The following is a 19,817-nucleotide window of genomic DNA, read 5'->3' on the forward strand; positions in this document are numbered from 1 at the left end:
CACTAGAAGAGGGCACCAGATCCCATTACAGACGGTTGTGAGCCACCATGTGGTTGCTGGGAATTGAACTCAGGTCCTCTGGAAGAGCAGTCAGTGCTCTTAACTGCTGAGCCATCTCTCCAGCCCCAGTTTGTGATTTTTTAACTAGTCATGCACAAAGACAACAGAAGAACAAATTAGATATCCTGACAGCAAAGATCAAAATTGCTCCCAGGACACTGAGCCCCTAATCAGCAGGAAGTAGTTAAAAACAATGTCACCTCCTTTCCTCTCTATCCTTTTTTCTCCCCTAAATTGCATTAGGGGTGGAGAAAGGTGGAAGAAAAAAGACTCCACAAAGAAGCCAGACAGGCTATAAATACCTACATGGAAAGAGAACCAATTCCTATGAGCTACCTTCTCTTAGGGGAGACAGGCAGGCACACACACACACACACACACACACACACACACACACACGCACACATGTAAATCAGATAAAAATTAAAATAATAAAATAACCAGAGGAGGGCAGGCATGGGCCGCGTGTCTGGAATCCCACTACTTGGAGGCTAAATTGCAGAAGCATTGAGTTTGAAGACAGCCTGAGCTACAGAGAGACCTGGCTTTTAAAAAAAATTTAAATTAAAAACAAAAGCAAACAAACAATCAAAAACAAAACAGGGCCATGGAGATGACTCAAGTGGTTGCTCCTTCTTCCTGTTCTTACAAAGGACCCAAGTTTGATTCCCAGCACCCAGTCTGAGTGGCTGGAACGCCAGGGGATCCAACACCTCTGGGTTCTTAGGGATCTGCAATTATGTGCATATATCCACACACAGATACATAATTTTTAAAAATTAAGTAAAAAGAACACAAAACAAAAGGAAGTCACTAGATACCAATTATTTGAATTCACTTTAAGTCACCACTATGTAAAACTTACAGACACACATCTAGAAAGGACATTGAAGTGTATGTGCTATCTGCCTGCAAGCACTTCCAAAAGACCCTAAGCAATAAGCCACAGTGGGAGTGGTAAAGCTTCTGCAGAGGTTTCTTCAAAGTGTTCTTAGCTATGGGAGCTTCCCTTGAAGCAGGGTCTCCCTATATAGCACAGGCTAGTCTCAAAATGGAGATCCTCCTGCTTCCTATAGGACTAGCTAACAAGTGTGTGCCATCATACCCTGCTTTACAGAGACCTGACTCAGTTTGCTTTGGTTTGGTTTAAGGAGCTGGTTGGGGAGACCAAAATCTTGTACTCTGTTAGCCTGGGCTGGTCCTTAAACTCACGCCAGTCTTCCCACCTCAGTCTCCCAAGTGCTAGGATTACAGGTGTGTTATCATCATGCCCAGAATTTTCTTTTACCAAATGCTGGTGATCGAGCCCAGAGCCCTGGGTAATCTAGGCAAGCACTACACATAAGAGCTCTATCCCCAAGACAAATGGAGATGCTATTTAAAAACACAGCTTCACATGGTCCAGAGTAGCCTAGAATCCCAGTGTGTCCTGATTCTACCTCCCAAATGCTGGAGTTACAGGCATATAACACCATTCTTGTCCCTATTAGAAATACTTTAAGCCAGATGTGGCTGCATAGACCTTTCTTTAGCCCTGGCACTCAGGAGGCAGAAATAAGAAGATCCCTGAGTTCAAACCCAGTCTGTTCTACAGGTGGCTACACAGAGAAATCATGACTTAAACAAACAAAAATACTTTTTAAAACAGGACAGAGTAACACACACCTCTTTGCCTTGTTGTCCTTCCTCCACAGAGAGCAAGCACTACACGCAGAGCCATGTCTATGAGCTTCAGGTCAGGAGGAGACTTAAGAGTATTATACTCTCCTCATTTTAAAGGTAAGAAAACTACAGCCCAGAGACATCCCTATCCAGGAAGACAGAGCGAGACAGGAGCAGGAAGGGTATTGTTTTATTTTTCAGAGCAATTAGCCATGTTTCCCTTGCCTCCTTTAAAGGAAATGTTCTGTACAGGGCTGCAAAGTCTTTAAGCTCTTAGGTCATTGCATCATAAGTGTGAAAGCAGAAGATCTAACACTGAGAACAAGAAATATTTTTTTAAGTATGACAACAACTTCTCAGGGAAGCTTTAGGGGTGCAGAACACAGCAGGGACAACTGGCCCCACTGAGCCCTCAGACAGGAATTACAGAACACATGCTGTGTCTGTTCACTGGAGAAAGAGGAACAATATAGAGACCTCCACTTCCCCAGCAACATGCCAGCTAGGCTACTAAACTACTTCTTTAAATCAGGAAACAAGGAAAACCAACACACATGTAAACACATGTGAACAAGCAAAACCAATACCACTCCAAAAAATAATAGGCGAAACTCGGAAAGAGAATAGAAAGAAAAGTAAATGATTCTTTATTTTCTATTTCCATGATAAAGTGCAAAGAAAGGTGAGGCCACTGTTGCATGTGTGAGTTGAAAACAGAGGGAACACCCACTCAGCCTTCTAGGTTATGTTGTCCTGGAACAAAAATGGCAGAGGAGCATGTGGACTGTGATAGAAATCATTGCTAACAGAGAAAGGCCCTCCTGAGACCGAAAACGTACTAGAAGCCAGAAAAAAAAAAAAACAAAACCAGTAGGGTCCCACGGCTCTCCACAGGTCATTTAGACATAGCCAGCACCCATCTTCTCCCGCTTCTGGGTATTGTGGGCCTTTCCCCTTAAGCATACTATTTTAAACATGTATCCTTGGTGGTGCAAGATTTCCTCTCTTCCTCTGACATCTGGATTCTTTACCATTATCCTCTCCACTCTCTCCAGCCACTGGAAGGCGCCATATACACTGGCAGCAAAGGCTACATCTACTTCTGCAGCCTGTAGGCTTCCTTCGGCAGTGAATTAAGTGATGGATGCTATTAGGACTCTTTCCCCGGCTCAGACTGCTCCGCAGTAACCAGCCTTGCTTAAAAGCTAAGCAAGTTTGTTACTTTGTTTTCACTTTGTAACCTAGGCTAGCCTCACACTTGTTCTAATCCTCCTGACTCTGAAGCAAAACCAGAGGATTACATATGATAACTACCGTGCAGGACTTCAGCATTTTAATCTTAAAAACAATTTTACTGGGCTGGAGAGATGGCTCAGCGGTTAAGAGTACTGACTGCTCTTCCAGAGGTCCTGAGTTCAATTCCCAGTAACCACATGGTGGCTCACAACCATCTGCAATGGGATCTGATACCCTCTTCTGGTGTGTCTGAAGACAGTTACAGTGTACTTATAACATAAAAGAATAAATAAATTTAAGAGAAAAAAAAATTTTACTTAAAGCATTGTAATGCTATGAAAGAGATCTCTCTAAAGAAATTTTAAAAATTTTCATGTGTATACATACAAAATGTCAAACAAAATGTAAATTTATTATAAAGTCTAATATTACACATATTTAAGTTTTTAATTCTATGATTACCACTTTTGTGTTTGTTTTGTTTTGACACAAGGTCTCACTATATAACCCTGGCTGTCCTTGGAACTGCCTGCCTCTGCCTCCCAAGATTAAAGGTGCATGGTGCCATGACCACCTGGTTATATGGGCTAAAATTCACTAATACTGGACCAGAGCCATAGAGATGAATTCTTTTTTCTGTTATGACTTTTTCAAAACTTATTATATTTTGACAATTTCATACATGTATATAATACAGCCTGGTCACTTTATCCTTCCCCCTTGTAACCCTCTCGTGATGAACCCTTTGTCCCTTGTCCCCAACAAGACTGTCTTAGAGCACTGCAGTTAGAGCAGTGTTTCGTGGGTAACAATCTGGTGATGGGATGTGGTGGGTCTCAGCAAGGGCATTTTTATTTCATTTATCACAGTTTTCTTTCACTTATTTGAATTTCACTGTTATGCTGTGTTGTTATCGTCCCTTTGAGATCAGAGGCTGGAGTGTCCCTGTGCAGCAGGGCCATAGAGCGTCCACTGTGGGTTAACAATTCAAAATCAGTCCAAACAGGAGGCCAGACTTACAAGACAGCAAGAAGGCTCAGCACAGCAAGGAATTTGCTGTGCAAGCTTCTTCCCCAAACCTTGAGTGATAGTGGGAAGAATCTACTCATGCGTACTGTAACACCCACGTCCACAGCAAAGAAAGACCAGATGAGGGGTGTACTTTAAAATTAAATTTCCTCCTGACCAAAACAAACAGTTTACGTAACTGTTTTACAACCGCTCAGAACTGCAAAGGCGCTGATGCAAATGCTCATAGGAGCGGAGTGGGCTCTGCTGACTCTTCCCATGACAAGGGCACTGTACCTTGTGCATACCAGTAGGGCCACTCCTGTTGCTTGTGTACATCCTAGAAATTCTGCCTTGTGACACAGACCTTCCCTTAGTTCTTATCTAAGGGACAAATATTCATGATGGCTTTTTTTCCTATTTGTGAATGAAAGCCATGTAACAAGACTGGGGTTTGTTTGTTAGTTTTGTTTTGTTTTTATTTAGGTCGTTAATCTGTAAGCCACATCACAGAATATAAAGCAGCTATGGCCATGAAGCCGCTAGCATCTCAGCCAGGTCAGGCTGTACTGGTAAAAGGCACAGACAGCAGGGACCGAAGTCCAAACACAAGCATCATCTACTACAGTTTTGCTTAAGTAGTTCCAAAACAAACCAAAGCCTCTTACTAGTGTTTAGCCACTATGGTTCCTATAGTTTACCACTGACTTGACAGGCACGAGGGGCCATATGGGTCCTCAAAGACAAGCAGAGTATGTGGAGAGTCCAAGTGGGTTTAACTAAGAAGCAGAGAGCTGGACGTGGTGGCGCACTTCTTTAATTCCAAGACTCAGGAGACAGAGGCAGGTGGATGGATCTCTGAGTCAGAGGCCAGCCTGGCTATAAAGCAAGTCAAGGCCAGGGTTACACAGAGAAACCTTGTCTCAGGAAAACAAAACAAAACCAAAGGAAAGAAAAGAAGAGAAAGGGGGAGGGGGGAGCAGAGCTTGGCATAGTGGTGTAGCCTTGAATTCCAGCACTGGAGAGGTAGGTATCGTGGTTCAAGGCCACCCTGAAGTACACAAAGATCTGTCTCAGAAAAAATAACAACAAAAACAAAAACAGCCCCACATATTTCAGTTTTTAATTCTATGATTATCACTTTTGTCTTGTTTTATTTTGACACAAAGTCTCTGCTTGACTCTGCCTCCCAAGACTAAAAGTGTATGCTACTCTGACCAGCTGGTTATGTGGGACAAAACAACCTCAAAAGGCTAGAAAAATCTTGATCAGTATAAAAAAAAACTACGTAAAAGGAACTCTCCAGAAGTTTAGTGTTGGAATGCTGGTGGTTTCTATTCCTTACTCCACAGCAGTGTTTAACAGGCTCCTGGTGGGCTCTTTTGAATGTCAGCAAATCTTCCAAGATTTCTGGTTCTTTTTTTTAACTATTATTTCTTACTTATCCTGCTCACTGCTCCCCTCCCCTCCCCCTCTCCCAATCATTTCTCTATCCCCCCTGCCCCTTCTCTGAGCAGGTGGGGACCCCTGGTGCCCCCCCACAGTGGTTCTTACTCCTAAGGACCATGACAATCAGCACGGACTAAGTGTGGCAGAAGACACTCACAAGTAAGAGCTGTGAGAATGAGTCATGAGCCAACTGTACACGTGTGTGGCGGTGCTGGTGAGTAACCATCGGCCTCACATCTAGGAACTGAACCAGGGCCAAACAGCCATCTGGATGGCAAACGGCAACAGGAGAGGAATTTTAAATAGCTTCAGCTGTAGGAAAGGCTCTACTACAGCTCTGCACCTCTTAACTATTTGTCTGCTGTCGTCTTAAAAATAAGTGACGGCGCACACAACGTAAAAGAGCACGCTACCCACGCTGGCTCTGTCCACAGCCTCTTCAGACTCACTGTCCTTCAGTGTGCAGCTTAACTTTGGTTTGCACAGAACTTAACTGCTCTGGGTGACCAATTTTCCTTTAAGATATCTGACCATGAATAACAAATGGGTTTGTGAGTGACTCTGTTTCTCCCCCATCAACAGCAAGGAGAGGAGGGAACTAAAATAGAGAGGTATCTGTCACTGGAGTCTGTTCTCTTTAGAAGACACAATACGCTCGTGTAGTGGACGGCACTGAGCAAAGAGGAGAGAGGCCCGTGATCCAGCCTGGAGGTGGAACGCCTACCTAGCAAGCTAGGATTTACTAAGTGGTCTGGTAAAGGCACACTGCACACTGGGATGAGGAAAGATAGGAGATGGGAGAGGTGGCTCAGTGGTTAAGAGCACTGGCTGCTCTTCTATGACCTGGGTTTCATTTCTAGCACCCACATGGTGACAGCTCACAACCATGCCACTCCATTCCCAGGGATCCAATGCCCTCTTCTGGCCTCTGTGGGCACTGGATATGGTACACCCACATTCATCCACACATATAAAAATAAAATATAAAAATAAGGCACCAGGCAGTCTGCATCTCGCCTGCACCAGAGCACTTACGTCTGCTGAGTGGCAGTGCAGGTCAGGCTTGCTCCACCTCTGCCAGCAGAGCTCCTTACATGAAGGAAGCATGGGATGTACATACGGCTGAAATGGCTCATTGCAGTGACGCCCAGCTCAGCCTACAGGAGCCTCAACCACAAGGGTCAGGGTGACTACTGGGAAGGACAGTAGAGCAGGTGCTTGACTTTCCCAAGGAGGGGAATGCTGAGGGGAAGCGGAAGGGCTGCTGGAGCAAGCATGGCAGGTCAGTGGAGGTATGAGCCTCTGAAGGAATCAGTGTAGTCCTCACGGAGAGAGAGAGAGAGAGAGAGAGAGAGAGAGAGAGAGAGAGAGAGAGAGAGAGAGAGTGTGTGTCTGCCCCCAACTCTCGTGTATGCATGCATGTCTGTGTGCACGCATGTGTGGCTGTACATATCATTAATCCCAGCATTTCAGAGACAGAAGCAGGCGGGAGACCAGCCTTGTCTGCACAGTGAATTCCAGGCAAGCTGGGGCTACATAGTGAGACCCTGTGTCAAAAACTAAAATATAAATAAATAGATAGATAGTGATAGATCATAGTGTAATAGTGAGTATGCCAATAGATAGGCAAATTGAACAGTCATGCTTCCTAAAGAACATAGACTATTTAAAAAAGTTCTTAACTTAATAGTTCAAACCAGCTAAGGTACTGATCTGTTTGCCAACTTGCACAAATTCATAACCTCAGAGCTATTACATCTAATAACTTCCATTTGCTATAGAATCATAACAAAGTCTTGTTTCTATATTTCCTTTTAGTCCCTGGCAGCAATCCTCCTGCCTCAGCCCCGAGTAAGCCCGAGTACTGGGATTACAGGGTGGGCTGCCATGCCTGGCTCCATGATAAAGCCTGCACCTAGGATCTGGGAAAAGCTAGTAAACTTCAAAGGCTGACTGCAGTAACAGAGCTAGTAATGACCACCTGTTACAGCCTGAATTTCCACCAACACAGATCATGGGTGGAACTTGTAAGGACCACCTTTACAGAGTACATTTCCACACCACAGGATGTGGGTGGAGATGTTGGGAAACACGTGGCCTTCATCATTAAGGAAAAGCTCACTGCTATAAATCTTGAGAATATGGATTCCTAAATAATACTTCCCTTACTTTTTAAATTGTATTTGTTTTGTGTGAGCAAATAGGGAACATGTACGTTTCATGACACGTGTAAGAGGAGAACTTGTGAGAGTTGGTTTTCTCCCTCCACCATGTTAGCCCCAGGGATCAAATGCAGATTCTCAGGCTTCCTTCATCTACTGAGCTGCCTCACCACCCCTGAAGTATGGATTCTCTATCTTAAATATTGAAAACTGAGGCCTATGATGGTACACAGCTGTAATCCAAGTCCTGGAGGGAAGAGAGGGGAACAGGAGCATGGGATACCACATAGGACAGAGGCTGAGGCCTAAGAAACAAGATAACTGTACCAAGTCACTGTGGCAGACTTGGAATTGCGTTAGGACACTAGGTAACCTGCAACCCAGCTTCCTGTGTGGTTGTAAGTGGCTAGACATGACTGTCTCTCCACTGAATGAGTGGAAATGACTGCGCCAACCTTGTTCAGAGATTTGCAGGATAACGACCTGTGTCGTCTCATTCTTTCCCAACAGTGATGAACAGTAGCCATGGGGTGGAAGAAAGAACCCACTCTGGACCAACAACTGCTTCTTTTTTTTTTTTTTTTTTTTAACTTGAATATTTTTTATTTACATTTTGTTTTTTTTCCTTTCCCGGTTTCCGGGCAAACATCCCTTCCTCCTCCCCTTCCTTATGGGTGTTCCTCCCCCCCTCCCCCATTGCTGCCTCCCCCGACAGTCTAGTTCACTGGGGTTCATTCTTAGCAGGACCCAGGGCTTCCCCTTCCACTGGTGCTCTTACTAGGATATTCATTGCTACCTATGAGGTCAGAGTCCAGGGTCAGTCCATGTATAGTCTTTAGGTAGTGGCTTAGTCCCTGGAAGCTCTGGTGGCTTGGCATTGTTGTACATATGGGGTCTCAAGCCCCTTCAAGCTCTTCCAGTTCTTTCTCTGATTCCTTCAACGGGGGTCCTATTCTCAGTTCAGAGGTTTGCTGCTGACATTCGCCTCTGTATTTGCTGTATTCTGGCTGTGTCTCTCAGGAGCGATCTACACTTCTGCACTTCTTTGCTTCATCCATCACAACTGCTTCTTAAATATGAACACAAGCAGAGTCTGCTGTATTTGGGTCATTTTCCACTTCCACTCTGCTACAATCAACCCTCACTATTTAGTCCCTCACACACACACAGTTGCAAAGCTGTAATTAAAACTCACTATCTTTAGTCATAGGCAGTTCAATATCAAATGCTGTCCTTCTCTGTCCGAACAGGAAACAGGATCCTGAAGAAGAATGAAGACAGTGCCTCCATGAAGCCAGCGAAGCCCTCACTTCTGCTCAGACCCCAGCCTTTCTCTCTGCTGATTACTTTGCACACTGCTTTTAGGGCACCCACTGCCCATGAAAACCAGCACAGCGACGGCTCTCCCCCCTTTAGCACCTCTGGGAATTGCTGTTTTCACAAACAGACCCAACGCAGAGGCGCTGAGTGTGAATCTGACTCAAGGCAGACATGAAACTGGGCAGAGAAAGGACATCAGAAGCCTTACATATTTTAAGAAATGCAAGACCATTAAGAACTCAGGAAGCCAGAGAACAGGTGCAGGATGACAGCAAGAGGCTGAGTAAATGGTGTTCCTCTCGGTGTAAACGCACAGGAGAAGAATGAAGACTATCCAACAGGTAAGTACAAAACGATTAAATAAAGCCCTGTTTACGGGTAGAGATATACTTTAACCAAAACTCTAACTTTAATTGGTCATGAGCCAAAGCACAATTTACACTACTGATAAGTTCCAATGTGAAAGGGAATATATAAGAAATATGAATCCAACATAAAAATTATAATAGGCGGAAATTTACAAAAGCCCAAATAACCCAAAAGCATACAGGTAAGAATGCTTAATATACTGAAAAGATGGCTCAATGGTTACAAGCACGGATGGCTCTTCCAGAGGTTCTCAGTTCAATTCCCAGCACCCACATGGTGACTCGCAGTCACCTGTAATGGGATCTGATGCCCTCTTCCGGTGTGTCTTAGGACAGCTACAGTGTACTCATATACATAAAATAAAGACATCTTAAAAATGTTTAGTATAATTATTCACCAAGGAAATGAAGATTAAAACTGCAATCAAGCCAGTGGCTGCTCACACCTGCAAGCTCAGCATGGGAAGCGGGGGGGGGGGGGGGGTCTGAGTGAGCCAAAGCTACAGTCTGTCTCAAAGCTACAGTCTGTCTCAAAGCTACAGTCTGTCTCAAAGCAAAAATCAAAAGCAGTGAAACAGAACCCTCGATACTCACGGATCACTGTTGCCAGGTGAACAAACTAATGTGAATCTTTTCCATGCAGAGCGTCACAAGCTGCACTGTTCTTTATTCTGTGACGCTCTTACCCAAGAGTATCAGAGCTATGTGAACATTGAAGCTAACATTTTTCATAATAACCAAAAGAAGTCTCAACTCAAACATGCATTAATGGAAGAAATTGTGCTGAACGTTTTACAATATGGATAATTAAATACAACTATATACGACACCATTAATGAACCTCACAAATACTGTTAACAGAAACAAAATGGGCCAGGCATGGGAGCGCACATCTGAATCCATGGTAATCAGTGGGCAGAGACGGAAGAATTGCTACTCAGTTTCAGGCCAGTTTGGAATAATGAGACACTGTCTCCATTTTTAAAAAGGAGGGGTAGGGGAGGAGAAAATAGCAAAAGGACACATACCATGAGACTGAATTTACTTAACTATAAATAACAGTTAAAATATTATTAGAGATAGGCATAGTGACTCAGGAGGCTGAGAAGGAACTGTCACTGCTAGTTCCAAGCCACAAAGAAGTTCCAGGCCAGCCTGGTAACAAAGAAACAAACAACAAAATGAAATCAAAACCACTGGGAATGGTGGCACACACCAGCACTGAGGAGGCAGAAGCAGGTAGATCTCCATGACTTTGAGGACAGGGTAGTTCACTGTCTCTAAAAAATGAAAAGGAAGAAAGGGGGAGGGGCAGCAGAATTATTTAAAGATCAAAATCATGGAGATATAAAAACATACTAAGGAAATTAAACAAAGTTCAGTAAAACGCTCTTGTGAAAGGGAGGAAGCAGAGGACAGCGCCAATACTGCCTAAGGTTGGTGCTCCTGTGTGTACGGAGTCTGAGGCTAAGTCTTCTCCCACTGTTCTTCATATTCACTGAGACAGGGTCTCTCCAGTTGCTCCAGAGCTCACAGAGGATCAGAGCCAGCTTACTCAGAGGATCCTATCTCCCCCTTCCAAAGGTGGGAATTCACCCAGCATTTACTGGGTCCTGGGCTCTAGCCTGCTGTTTGCACAGTGAGCATTTTAACTGCTGAGCCCCTTCCCCTTTTGTACTTGCATATTTTGACAGTGACAGCAAAAGGCCTGGCATGAAGAGCCATGTGATGGGAACTCATTCTCTCATCCGCTCAGCCTGTGGGCTGGATGTTGGTGTTAATGACCGACCCACCACTCTGCTCCCTGGAGCTGCACTCTTCCAGCACTGACTGCTCCCACCTAAGTTCCTACCTGGCCAACTGCTTATTGTAACTTTTGTCTTTACCTCCCATTTTAAGGCAGACTACAGCAAGGCTTTGTATCCTGCTAATTGCTGCTCATAACACTAGTAATAGTACTTGAGCTCCTTTATGGATCTGGGTTCAGTAACACACACACAAGTCTGGATTACACAGCATTTCAGATTAAGAAACTCAATCTATACTATCTATTTTATAAAGTTACATGTAAAATAGATCCTACATATTATGCATAAAACCAGTAAACTTCCAGGGCTGGAAAGATGTGCCCTTGGATAAGAGCAATTCCTGAATGATTATAAGGGCTGGAGGAGTTCAGATCCCAGCACCATGCAACAAGCTAGGCATTAGTGCTATCAGCACCCAGCTCTGCCGAACAAGGGCAGGTGTACAAGGACTGCTGGCCTGGTGGCATGCAGGCCCGCTGTGAGAATGTGAGCCCAGGTTGAGGAAAAGGCTATGCTTCACATGAACAGCTGGGGACTAGTAAGGGGAGACCCAAAGTCATCTTCTGGCCCGCATGTGTGCAAACAGGCTTACAGACTCAGTCACACAGTTGGACACAGACACACACATAATCTTTAAAAAACAAAAACAAAAAACCTTGTGAGGCTGATAAGATGGTTCAATAATTAAGCTGACAACTGGCTATAACTCCAGTTTCAGGGAATTCCAAACCCTTTGACCAGGCACACGCATGGTGTACTGACAAACATGGGAGCAAAATACTCATACGCAGAAAATAAAATAGATCTAAAACAAACCAACCTGAACTAGTGACATGATTCTGCAGGTAAAAGTGTTTACATTAGCAGGTAAAGACAACCACAGTTAGATCTCTAAAACCCATATAAAGGCGGAGGAAGGGGACCAATTGGACAAACTGTCCTCTGAATACATGAGCGCTCTCTCTCTCTTTCTCTCTCTCTGACACACCCCAATAATAATAATAATGGTAATAATAATAAACAATAAATTTTAAGACTGTCTTAACCTAAGTTCACATAAAGATAGATACATAATAGCACGACCATTCGACACCCTATTCCACTAGACACTGGACTGAGAACAAAGCAGCCATTATACTGCCCTTTATTACTTCCTCTATCGTGTGGCTATCAAAGACTAAATGAGATTCCGGCAACATAAAAAAAAAAAACAGTTTTGAAAGGTCATGCTATGCAGACAGTCACAGTACACAGCTTTCACAGTACCCTACGTCTATGGCGAACTACATGACAATCTGACCAGTTATGTTCTGGTAAAAGCAAATGCACACTGCCATTGCATGGTCAAAGGACCAGAAATATAGACACTTGATGTCTTTATGAACATTGTTTCCAGCTGCATAAGCGTCCAGTGCATATTAATGAAAAGGACTCTTGAGCAATGAAACAGAATTACAGGTAGAACGCCAGCCTCCCTGAACTCAGCAGGCAAGCTGAGACTGGACGTCCTTCTCTGCTGACCCCAAGTTTATAAAAAAACATAACTTTTTAAATTAAGACAGATCAATGGCAGGCTTTGTGGTCACCTGCCTATAATCATAGCACTTGGGAGGGGAAGACAGGAGGTTCCTATCTCAAAAAACTCAAATCATGGTAGTACATAGGCCTCTAAACCCACTTGGGAGGTAGAGTCAGAAAAATCAGGAATTCAAAGTCAGCCTCACATTTGGAAAGAGTTAGAGACCAGACTATGCTACATGAGACCCTGTGTCAATAAACAAAAAACAAAACAACTTTTAAATATGTCATTTTCCAAGGAAAAGCTTGATAGCTACATTCCACTGAAGGTATCCTTAGTGGTAGAGCGTGTGCTTAGCATGTATAAGATACTGGATTAAACCTGTAGCACCTAGAAAATTACATTAGCCCTGCTCATGGGCACAGTGGCTGGTATACATGTCTCACTACAGTACTCTGGAAGCTGAGGCAGGAAAGCAGCCCTGGGTTGAGGCCAGCCTGGGCTACAGGATGAGCCCATACTTCAAATGAATAACCCACCCCACACTGATCATTCTTCCTTCCGCTCCTGGTATTCCCCTCGCCACTGTCATATCATGTGCTTTATTACTCTCCCTGAGTCACACTGATCATCCTTCAAAATGTCCCTCATCTGACTGCTTCAAGAGCCTGTTAGCCAGGCATAAGTGGTGCAGGACTTTAACCCCAGCACTCAAGAGGCAGAGGCAGATTTCTCTGAGTGTGAAGCCAGTCTAATCTAAGTTAGTTCCAGACCATTACAACTACAGCGAGAGTGAGACTCGGTCTCAAAAGCAAACAAGCGAACAGACAGATGGAGAAGAGAGACGGCTCAGTGGTTAAGAGCACCAGCTACTCTTCCAGAGGACCCAGGCTTAATTTCCAGCATCTACACAGCAACTGTCTATCACTCCAATTCCATAGGATCTGATGCCCTCTTCTGGCCTTCATAGGCAGCAAGCATGCATGTGTTACACAGGTATACATGCATGCAAAGCACCCAGACACATAAAGAGTGGAGTTAGTGCTGTGCAGCAGAGCACTTCCCAACCCTTCATGTCCTAATATTACACCAAAACAGGGCAATGAATCAGTAAAGATTATCCAGCTTCTGAAATGTCCAAACTTGGAGGCTGGAGGAATAGCTCAGGGGTTAAGAGCACTTGCAGTTCGCTCTTCCAGAGGACCCAGGTTTTGTTTCCGGCACCAAAATAATGGTGCTAGTTTTTAACTCCACTTCCCGACACCTTCTTCTGTCCTCGGAAAAAAACACTGCACACACAATGGACATACATTCAGACAAAGCACTCATACACATAAAAAATATTTTTTTTTTTAAAGTATTCAGGGGTTGGGTATTTAGTTCAGTGGTAGAGCACTTGCCTAGCAAGTGCAAGGCCCTGGGTTCGGTCCCCAGCTCCCAAAGTATTCAAACTCATAGGTTGTTAATAACAGCAGTGTGGGGCTCAGTGGTTAAGAGCACTGGCTGCTCTTCCAGAGGTCCTGAGTTCAATTCTCAGCAACCACATGGTGGCTCACAACCATCTGTAATGGGATCTGATGCCCTCTAATGACATGTCTGAAGATAGCTACAGTGTACTCATACATAAAATAAATAAATCTTAAAAAAAAAACAGCAGTCTGTTTTGCTTTTGTTATCTGAGCTAGAAATGGCTTTGTGCTCTTAGCAACGCTATCACCCGATAAATCTTTATTTAAGCCAATAATAAGGCAGGCCCACCATCACACTTGCCTTTAATCCAGGGCTTAGAAGACAGAGGTAGGCATAGCTCTGTGAGTTTGAGGCCAGCCTGGTCTACAAAGCGAGTTCCAGAGAGCCAGGGATACACAGAGGAACCCTGTCTCCAAAACCAATAACAATAATAAAAATCGCCTTCATTCAGTACTGTCTGCGTCTCACTAGTGTGATCCCAGTACTCTAGAGACTGAAGGAACTCGAGTTCCAAGCTAGCCTGTGCTTCATAGTCAATTTCAGAGCAGCCTGGGCTAAAATATCAACAAACAGAAGAAGCACACAAACAACCCCTGATTTAAGCAACCCTAAATCTCGGTCACCTTAAAGTGAGGCTTAGGGACCCAAAATGCAAACCGTGTCTGGAGAGAAGAGTCAGAAGCTGGCCAATATTCATTCCTTCCTTCTATATTCAATTTTGTCACAGACTAAGAAATAAAATCTACAAAACTGGACACTTACCTCAAAATCACAGCCCCCATTTCAGTCTTCTAGGAATATATGATATAACTTATTGTTAAATGTGAAGTACTCATGGAAGACTTCTTCAGATTGGAAGACAGACTGCAAAATAAAAGGTTGAAGATAGAAAGTATTAATCAAAAGGACAGACGGTGTCAAATGTTTACTACCTGTGTGTGTCACTTGACCATTTATAGCCACACACTGTTTAATACTTTGGGAGAAAGATCTACCAAGGTTGAAAACTTATTATATTTAGGATCTATGCTCCAATGTTCTCAGCTTTGGGACATTTAAAAAGAATCGGATACCGTTTCCTTACTCTAGTGGGTTTACATATTCAAGATCAAATCTAAAAAAATAATTTATAGAATGTAGTATAAAATAAAAGTGCAGGACCCCTCAAGCCAGTGGGGATATACAGTAAAACCCTGTCTCAAAAAAAAAAAGGGGGGTGGGGGTTGGGGATTTAGCTCAGTGGTAGAGCGCTTGCCTAGGAAGCGAAAGGCCCTGGGTTCGGTCCCCAGCTCCGGAAAAAAAAAAAAAAAGCAACAGAATGTAAGATCATTTTCCCAAGATGGTTCTAGAAGGAACTGTGTCTAAACCCAAAACAAAGCAGAGGATGAGAACACAAACTGAGCAGAGTCCACCTGCCTGTGCCCATTCTGGTGGCCCACCCATCATCTCACGGGAGAAGAAAGCTCAACCACTATGCTACCATGAGGTGTCTTCTGACCACTGAGAGACGATGACAATCATACTTATGCTCACTGAAGACGTCAAGGCCAACCAGATCAAACAGGATGTGAAAGCTCTGTTCACACTGGTATCACCCAGGTCAACACCCTGAGTTCAGTCTAATAGAGCAAGGCAGCATCCATTCAACTGGTTCCTGACTAGGACTCTCTGGACACTGTCACAGCCGTGATCACCACAGTCCAATTGGCTAATTCTAAATGTAAATCTCCTGTCTCTGTAAGAATATTTAGTGCTGGAATTTTTTTTTTAGTATTGCTCTTCCAGAGAACCCAAAGGTTTGAGTCCCAGTACCAACACCAGGCAACTAACTCCAGCTCTGGGGAAATCAAACACCTCTGGCTTCTATAGGCACTGCAGTCATGTGCACATAGCTAAGGACAGGCGGAAATCTAAATAAAAATAAAATTAAAAAATTTCTAATGTGTAAACCAGGCATGGTGGCTCACACCTTTAACTCTAGAACCCAGGATGCAGGAGCACATGGATCTCTGTGAGTCTGAGGCCAGTCAGGGCTACAGAGTCGAGACCCAGTCTCAAAATCAATGAATCAATGAATGATGCAGGGCTACTCATTCAAAAATTAAGAATTTCAAGACAGAGATCGCTTAGCATTAGTTAAGCACAGTTCCTCAAGTAAGGAGCCCTGTGTAACTACACAGATGACATGCCCCAGGTGTCAGTCACACTCAAGACACTAACTCAAGGTCTGGAGGCATATGTCTCTAATACCAGCACCTGGAGGCAGATATAATCGAAGCTCTGAATTTGCAGCCAGACATTAACTCTCCGTTAAGTCTATTAAGTGGACAAGTATTTGCCCAGTCTGGTACGATACATCTGTAGTCATAAGACTTAAAAGGTAGAGGCAGGGGAATTATGATTTCAACGTCATCCTCAATTACATAATGAGTCTGGAACCAATCTGAGCTACGTGAGACCCTATGCCAGAATCAAACAAACAAAACAACAAGTCAGACTGACCCCAGCGCCTCTCTAGGAACCCTTCCAGCCCCTATCTATCTACCTCCCCAGCCATTTTACAATCTGTAAAACAGACGTAGCTCAATGCATTTCCAACCTGGACTTGACTACTTAGCTCAGTCTTCCTGCCTCAACCTCCCACGTGGCTCCCGACTTCGGCCTCCAGGCATGTACTAACAACAGACTTAACTTTATTTTCTTCACATACTCTTCCTTCTCGGTTTTTGACAGTAGTGTCTCACATAGCCTACAATGATTTTGAACTCCTCATGTACACACATTCGAATAAACATGGAGATATACACACACATATGCCACAAACACAAATGGTCCCCATTCCCTCTTACTTTTGTCCAATTTACCATGAGTGATATAGTGATATAGCCTGCTTACTACAATGAGCTAAAATTTACCTATTCTTAAACATAGGAAGCTGAGAATAGGATTTTAACAAAATTCTCTACAGCTCTGTGTGTGTGTGTGTGTGTGTGTGTGTGTGTGTGTAGAGACATATACATATATATGTACATATATGTACAAAAATAAAATGTTATCTTTACCTTTTGCTCATTGGGTGTTTTAAAGGCCGGCATGTATGTCTGTGTGAGCATGTCAGAAACCCTGGTACTGGAGTTACAGACAGGTGGGAGGTGCCATGCTGGTGCTGGGAATTGAACCCAGATCCTCTGGAAGAACAGCCAGTGCTCTTACCCACTCAGCCATCTCTCCAGCCTCTAGAGCACAGTTTCCTAAACTGGGGGTTATGGCTCCATATGAGGTTTCTCTGGGAATCACAGAAAACTGGCAGTTCTGCTACTGTTCTGCCATGCAAGAGGCAGGAGGAGGAAGGTCACTGCAAGCCTGAGGCCAGCCTGGTCTACAAAGCAAGTTCCAGGCTCACCATGGTTACAATGAGATTCTGCCTTAAAAGAAGAAAAACTTTTTTCTTGTTCTAGTTTGTTGCCCTAACCTGGGCCTTGAACATAGCAATTAAGAATTAGGTTGTATTCCCTGCCCCATTAAAATTATGTTTAGTAATTAATACTTTATGTTCTTAGTAAGTAATATTATCTTGATAAAGTATTCATATGAAAATAACCCAAATTTTTACACCAAAACTTTTTTGGCCAAGCATAGTTATGCACACCTTTAATCCCAGAACCCAGGAGGCAGAGACAGATCTCTTGAGTTTGAGACTAGCCTGGTCTACACATATGGAATTACTATGGACCAACCAGGGTCTCAGAGTAAGACTTTTCAAACAACAGAAAATGTTTGTGAGGGTTTCTTACAACAGGGCTTCATGTGCCCCGGGCTGATCTCAACTCTAGGGGTCAAGTAACTCCTGATCCTTCAGCCTCTACCACGCCCCACCATTTTGGCTAAAACGTTTTATTTACTTATGTGTATGAATGTTTTGCCTGCATGTATGTCCATGTACCACATATGTGCCTGGTGACAAGGAGATCAGAAAAGGGTGTGGGGTTTCCCCAACTCTGGAGTTCCGTGCTGTTGGGAGCCACCATGTGGGCACTGGGACTCAAATCTAGGTCTTCTGGAAAATAAACCAGTGCTCTTACCACTGAACCATCCCTCCAGCCCATAAAACTTTTTTTAAGGTAGTTTCATTATGTAAACCAGGTTTGCCTTAAACCAGGCACCTACCTCTGCCTCCGGAGTGCTGGCACTAAAGGTGTCCATGTACTCAGTCTACTGTGTCTCTCTTGAACCTTCATCGGTTTGCATCCCCAATGTTCCACACAGCATAAGCTTATCCTCTCAACAAATGATCCATGAAGAAGTTAATACAGGAAAAAGCTCACATGCTCTAATGTTGAAAGTGTATGTGGATGAAGCAGACATTCCCACAACTAATTCTTTAGCTAAGAAGTGTATAAAAGAAACTCATGATAAATTGAAGCGAAGCCAGCTGTAGAATAAAGAATACATTCAGACCTGGCATGACACAGTCGATCAGACCTTCAAAGTTCTGCCCTACGGCAGCAAGGAAAGCTGACCCCAGAAGGCAACTCAACTCTGAACACCCACAGCTCCAGTCCTCTGACGGAAAAGCATCCACCTCTGCCCAGCAACAATCGCACCACTGTTCTTAAAAGGGCGGGAGAGGGCAGTGATGAGGTAGGGAGAACCCCAGCAACTGGGGACTAAGAGAACACAAGTATCTGGTGTCAGTGAAATGCAATGTGTACTTGAAATTTTCATCAAAGTATAATAATAAAATAAACAGGGCTGGCTTGCAGGTCAGTGAAGAGGGCAGATATGACACCCGAGGGGCTGATCACTACCAAAAATAAACGAAATAAATTAATGTTAAAAATCGGGCTGGGGATCTACCGCAGTGGCAGAGTGTGTGGAGGCGCACGCTGTTCCATTCTCAGTAACACACACACCACACACACCAAAATAAATGTGACAAACAAATCTATCTACCCTAGGACCTTAGTGATGAACCGATATACCAAGATATATTCACTAAACAGCTGAACACTCGATCCAAGGAAAATAAACCATTACAGAAAGGGCTTGGCAGACTGGAGCAAGGTGCCACACTAGCCAAGAGAGCCCTCCCCGCGGACCTCAGGCGCTTCAGCCTTCAGCACGGCTGACAGCTTCCTCTACGCCTCGGTTCTCTACTGTACAATGAAGCTCTAAATGCAGCAACCCTGTACTGTGATTTGCGAAGTCTTTAACTCACAGACAAGAAAGCCTCGACCCCTTGGAACAAATCTGGTATTCCGATGATTTATATCCTCATCAGTCAACTCACCAACAGTGCCTACTGTGTGGGGAAGGAAGGCATCCTCTTGGTTAGATCATTTACAGACAAGGTCTTGTCGCGCCCACATTTTCCTTAGTACTAGCTGCTTATTTAATGTCTATGTACACAGACACATTCGTATTTTTTCTCCATTGCTCATACTCATGAGCTAGTAGTACCTTGAGTAAATGAATACCGGTGATCAGAAGGAAATCTTAATGCTGGGCTGGAGAAATGACATCTCAGTGGTTAAGAGGATTTGTGTGAAACCATGAGACCCAGAGTCCAATCCCCTTATGCAGACACATACAAATTAGTAAAATCTTTAAAATTAATTAATTAATTTCTGCTGGGGTTCATGTTATATTCTTTTTTTTTTTTTTTTTTTTTTTTTTTTTTTTTCTTTTTTTTGGAGCTGGGGACCCAACCCAGGACCTTGCACTTCCTAGGCAAGTGCTCTACCACTGAGCTAAA

General features: G+C 43.7%; 1 protein-coding gene across 3 annotated transcripts in view; it reads right to left on the minus strand.

The window, feature by feature from the left end:
- Positions 1-19,817, minus strand: part of Pik3cb (phosphatidylinositol-4,5-bisphosphate 3-kinase catalytic subunit beta) — a 102,658-nt gene that overhangs the window by 70,427 nt on the left and 12,414 nt on the right. For all 3 annotated transcript variants that reach the window (XM_032910100.1, XM_032910098.1, XM_032910099.1), the window contains exon 2: positions 14,825-14,926. The gene's annotated coding sequence lies outside the window, so the exon portion shown is untranslated. The remainder of the gene's footprint in view (positions 1-14,824; positions 14,927-19,817) is intronic.

Source organism: Rattus rattus, chromosome 8 (genome assembly GCF_011064425.1).
Source record: "Rattus rattus isolate New Zealand chromosome 8, Rrattus_CSIRO_v1, whole genome shotgun sequence".
NCBI lineage: Eukaryota > Metazoa > Chordata > Mammalia > Rodentia > Muridae > Rattus > Rattus rattus.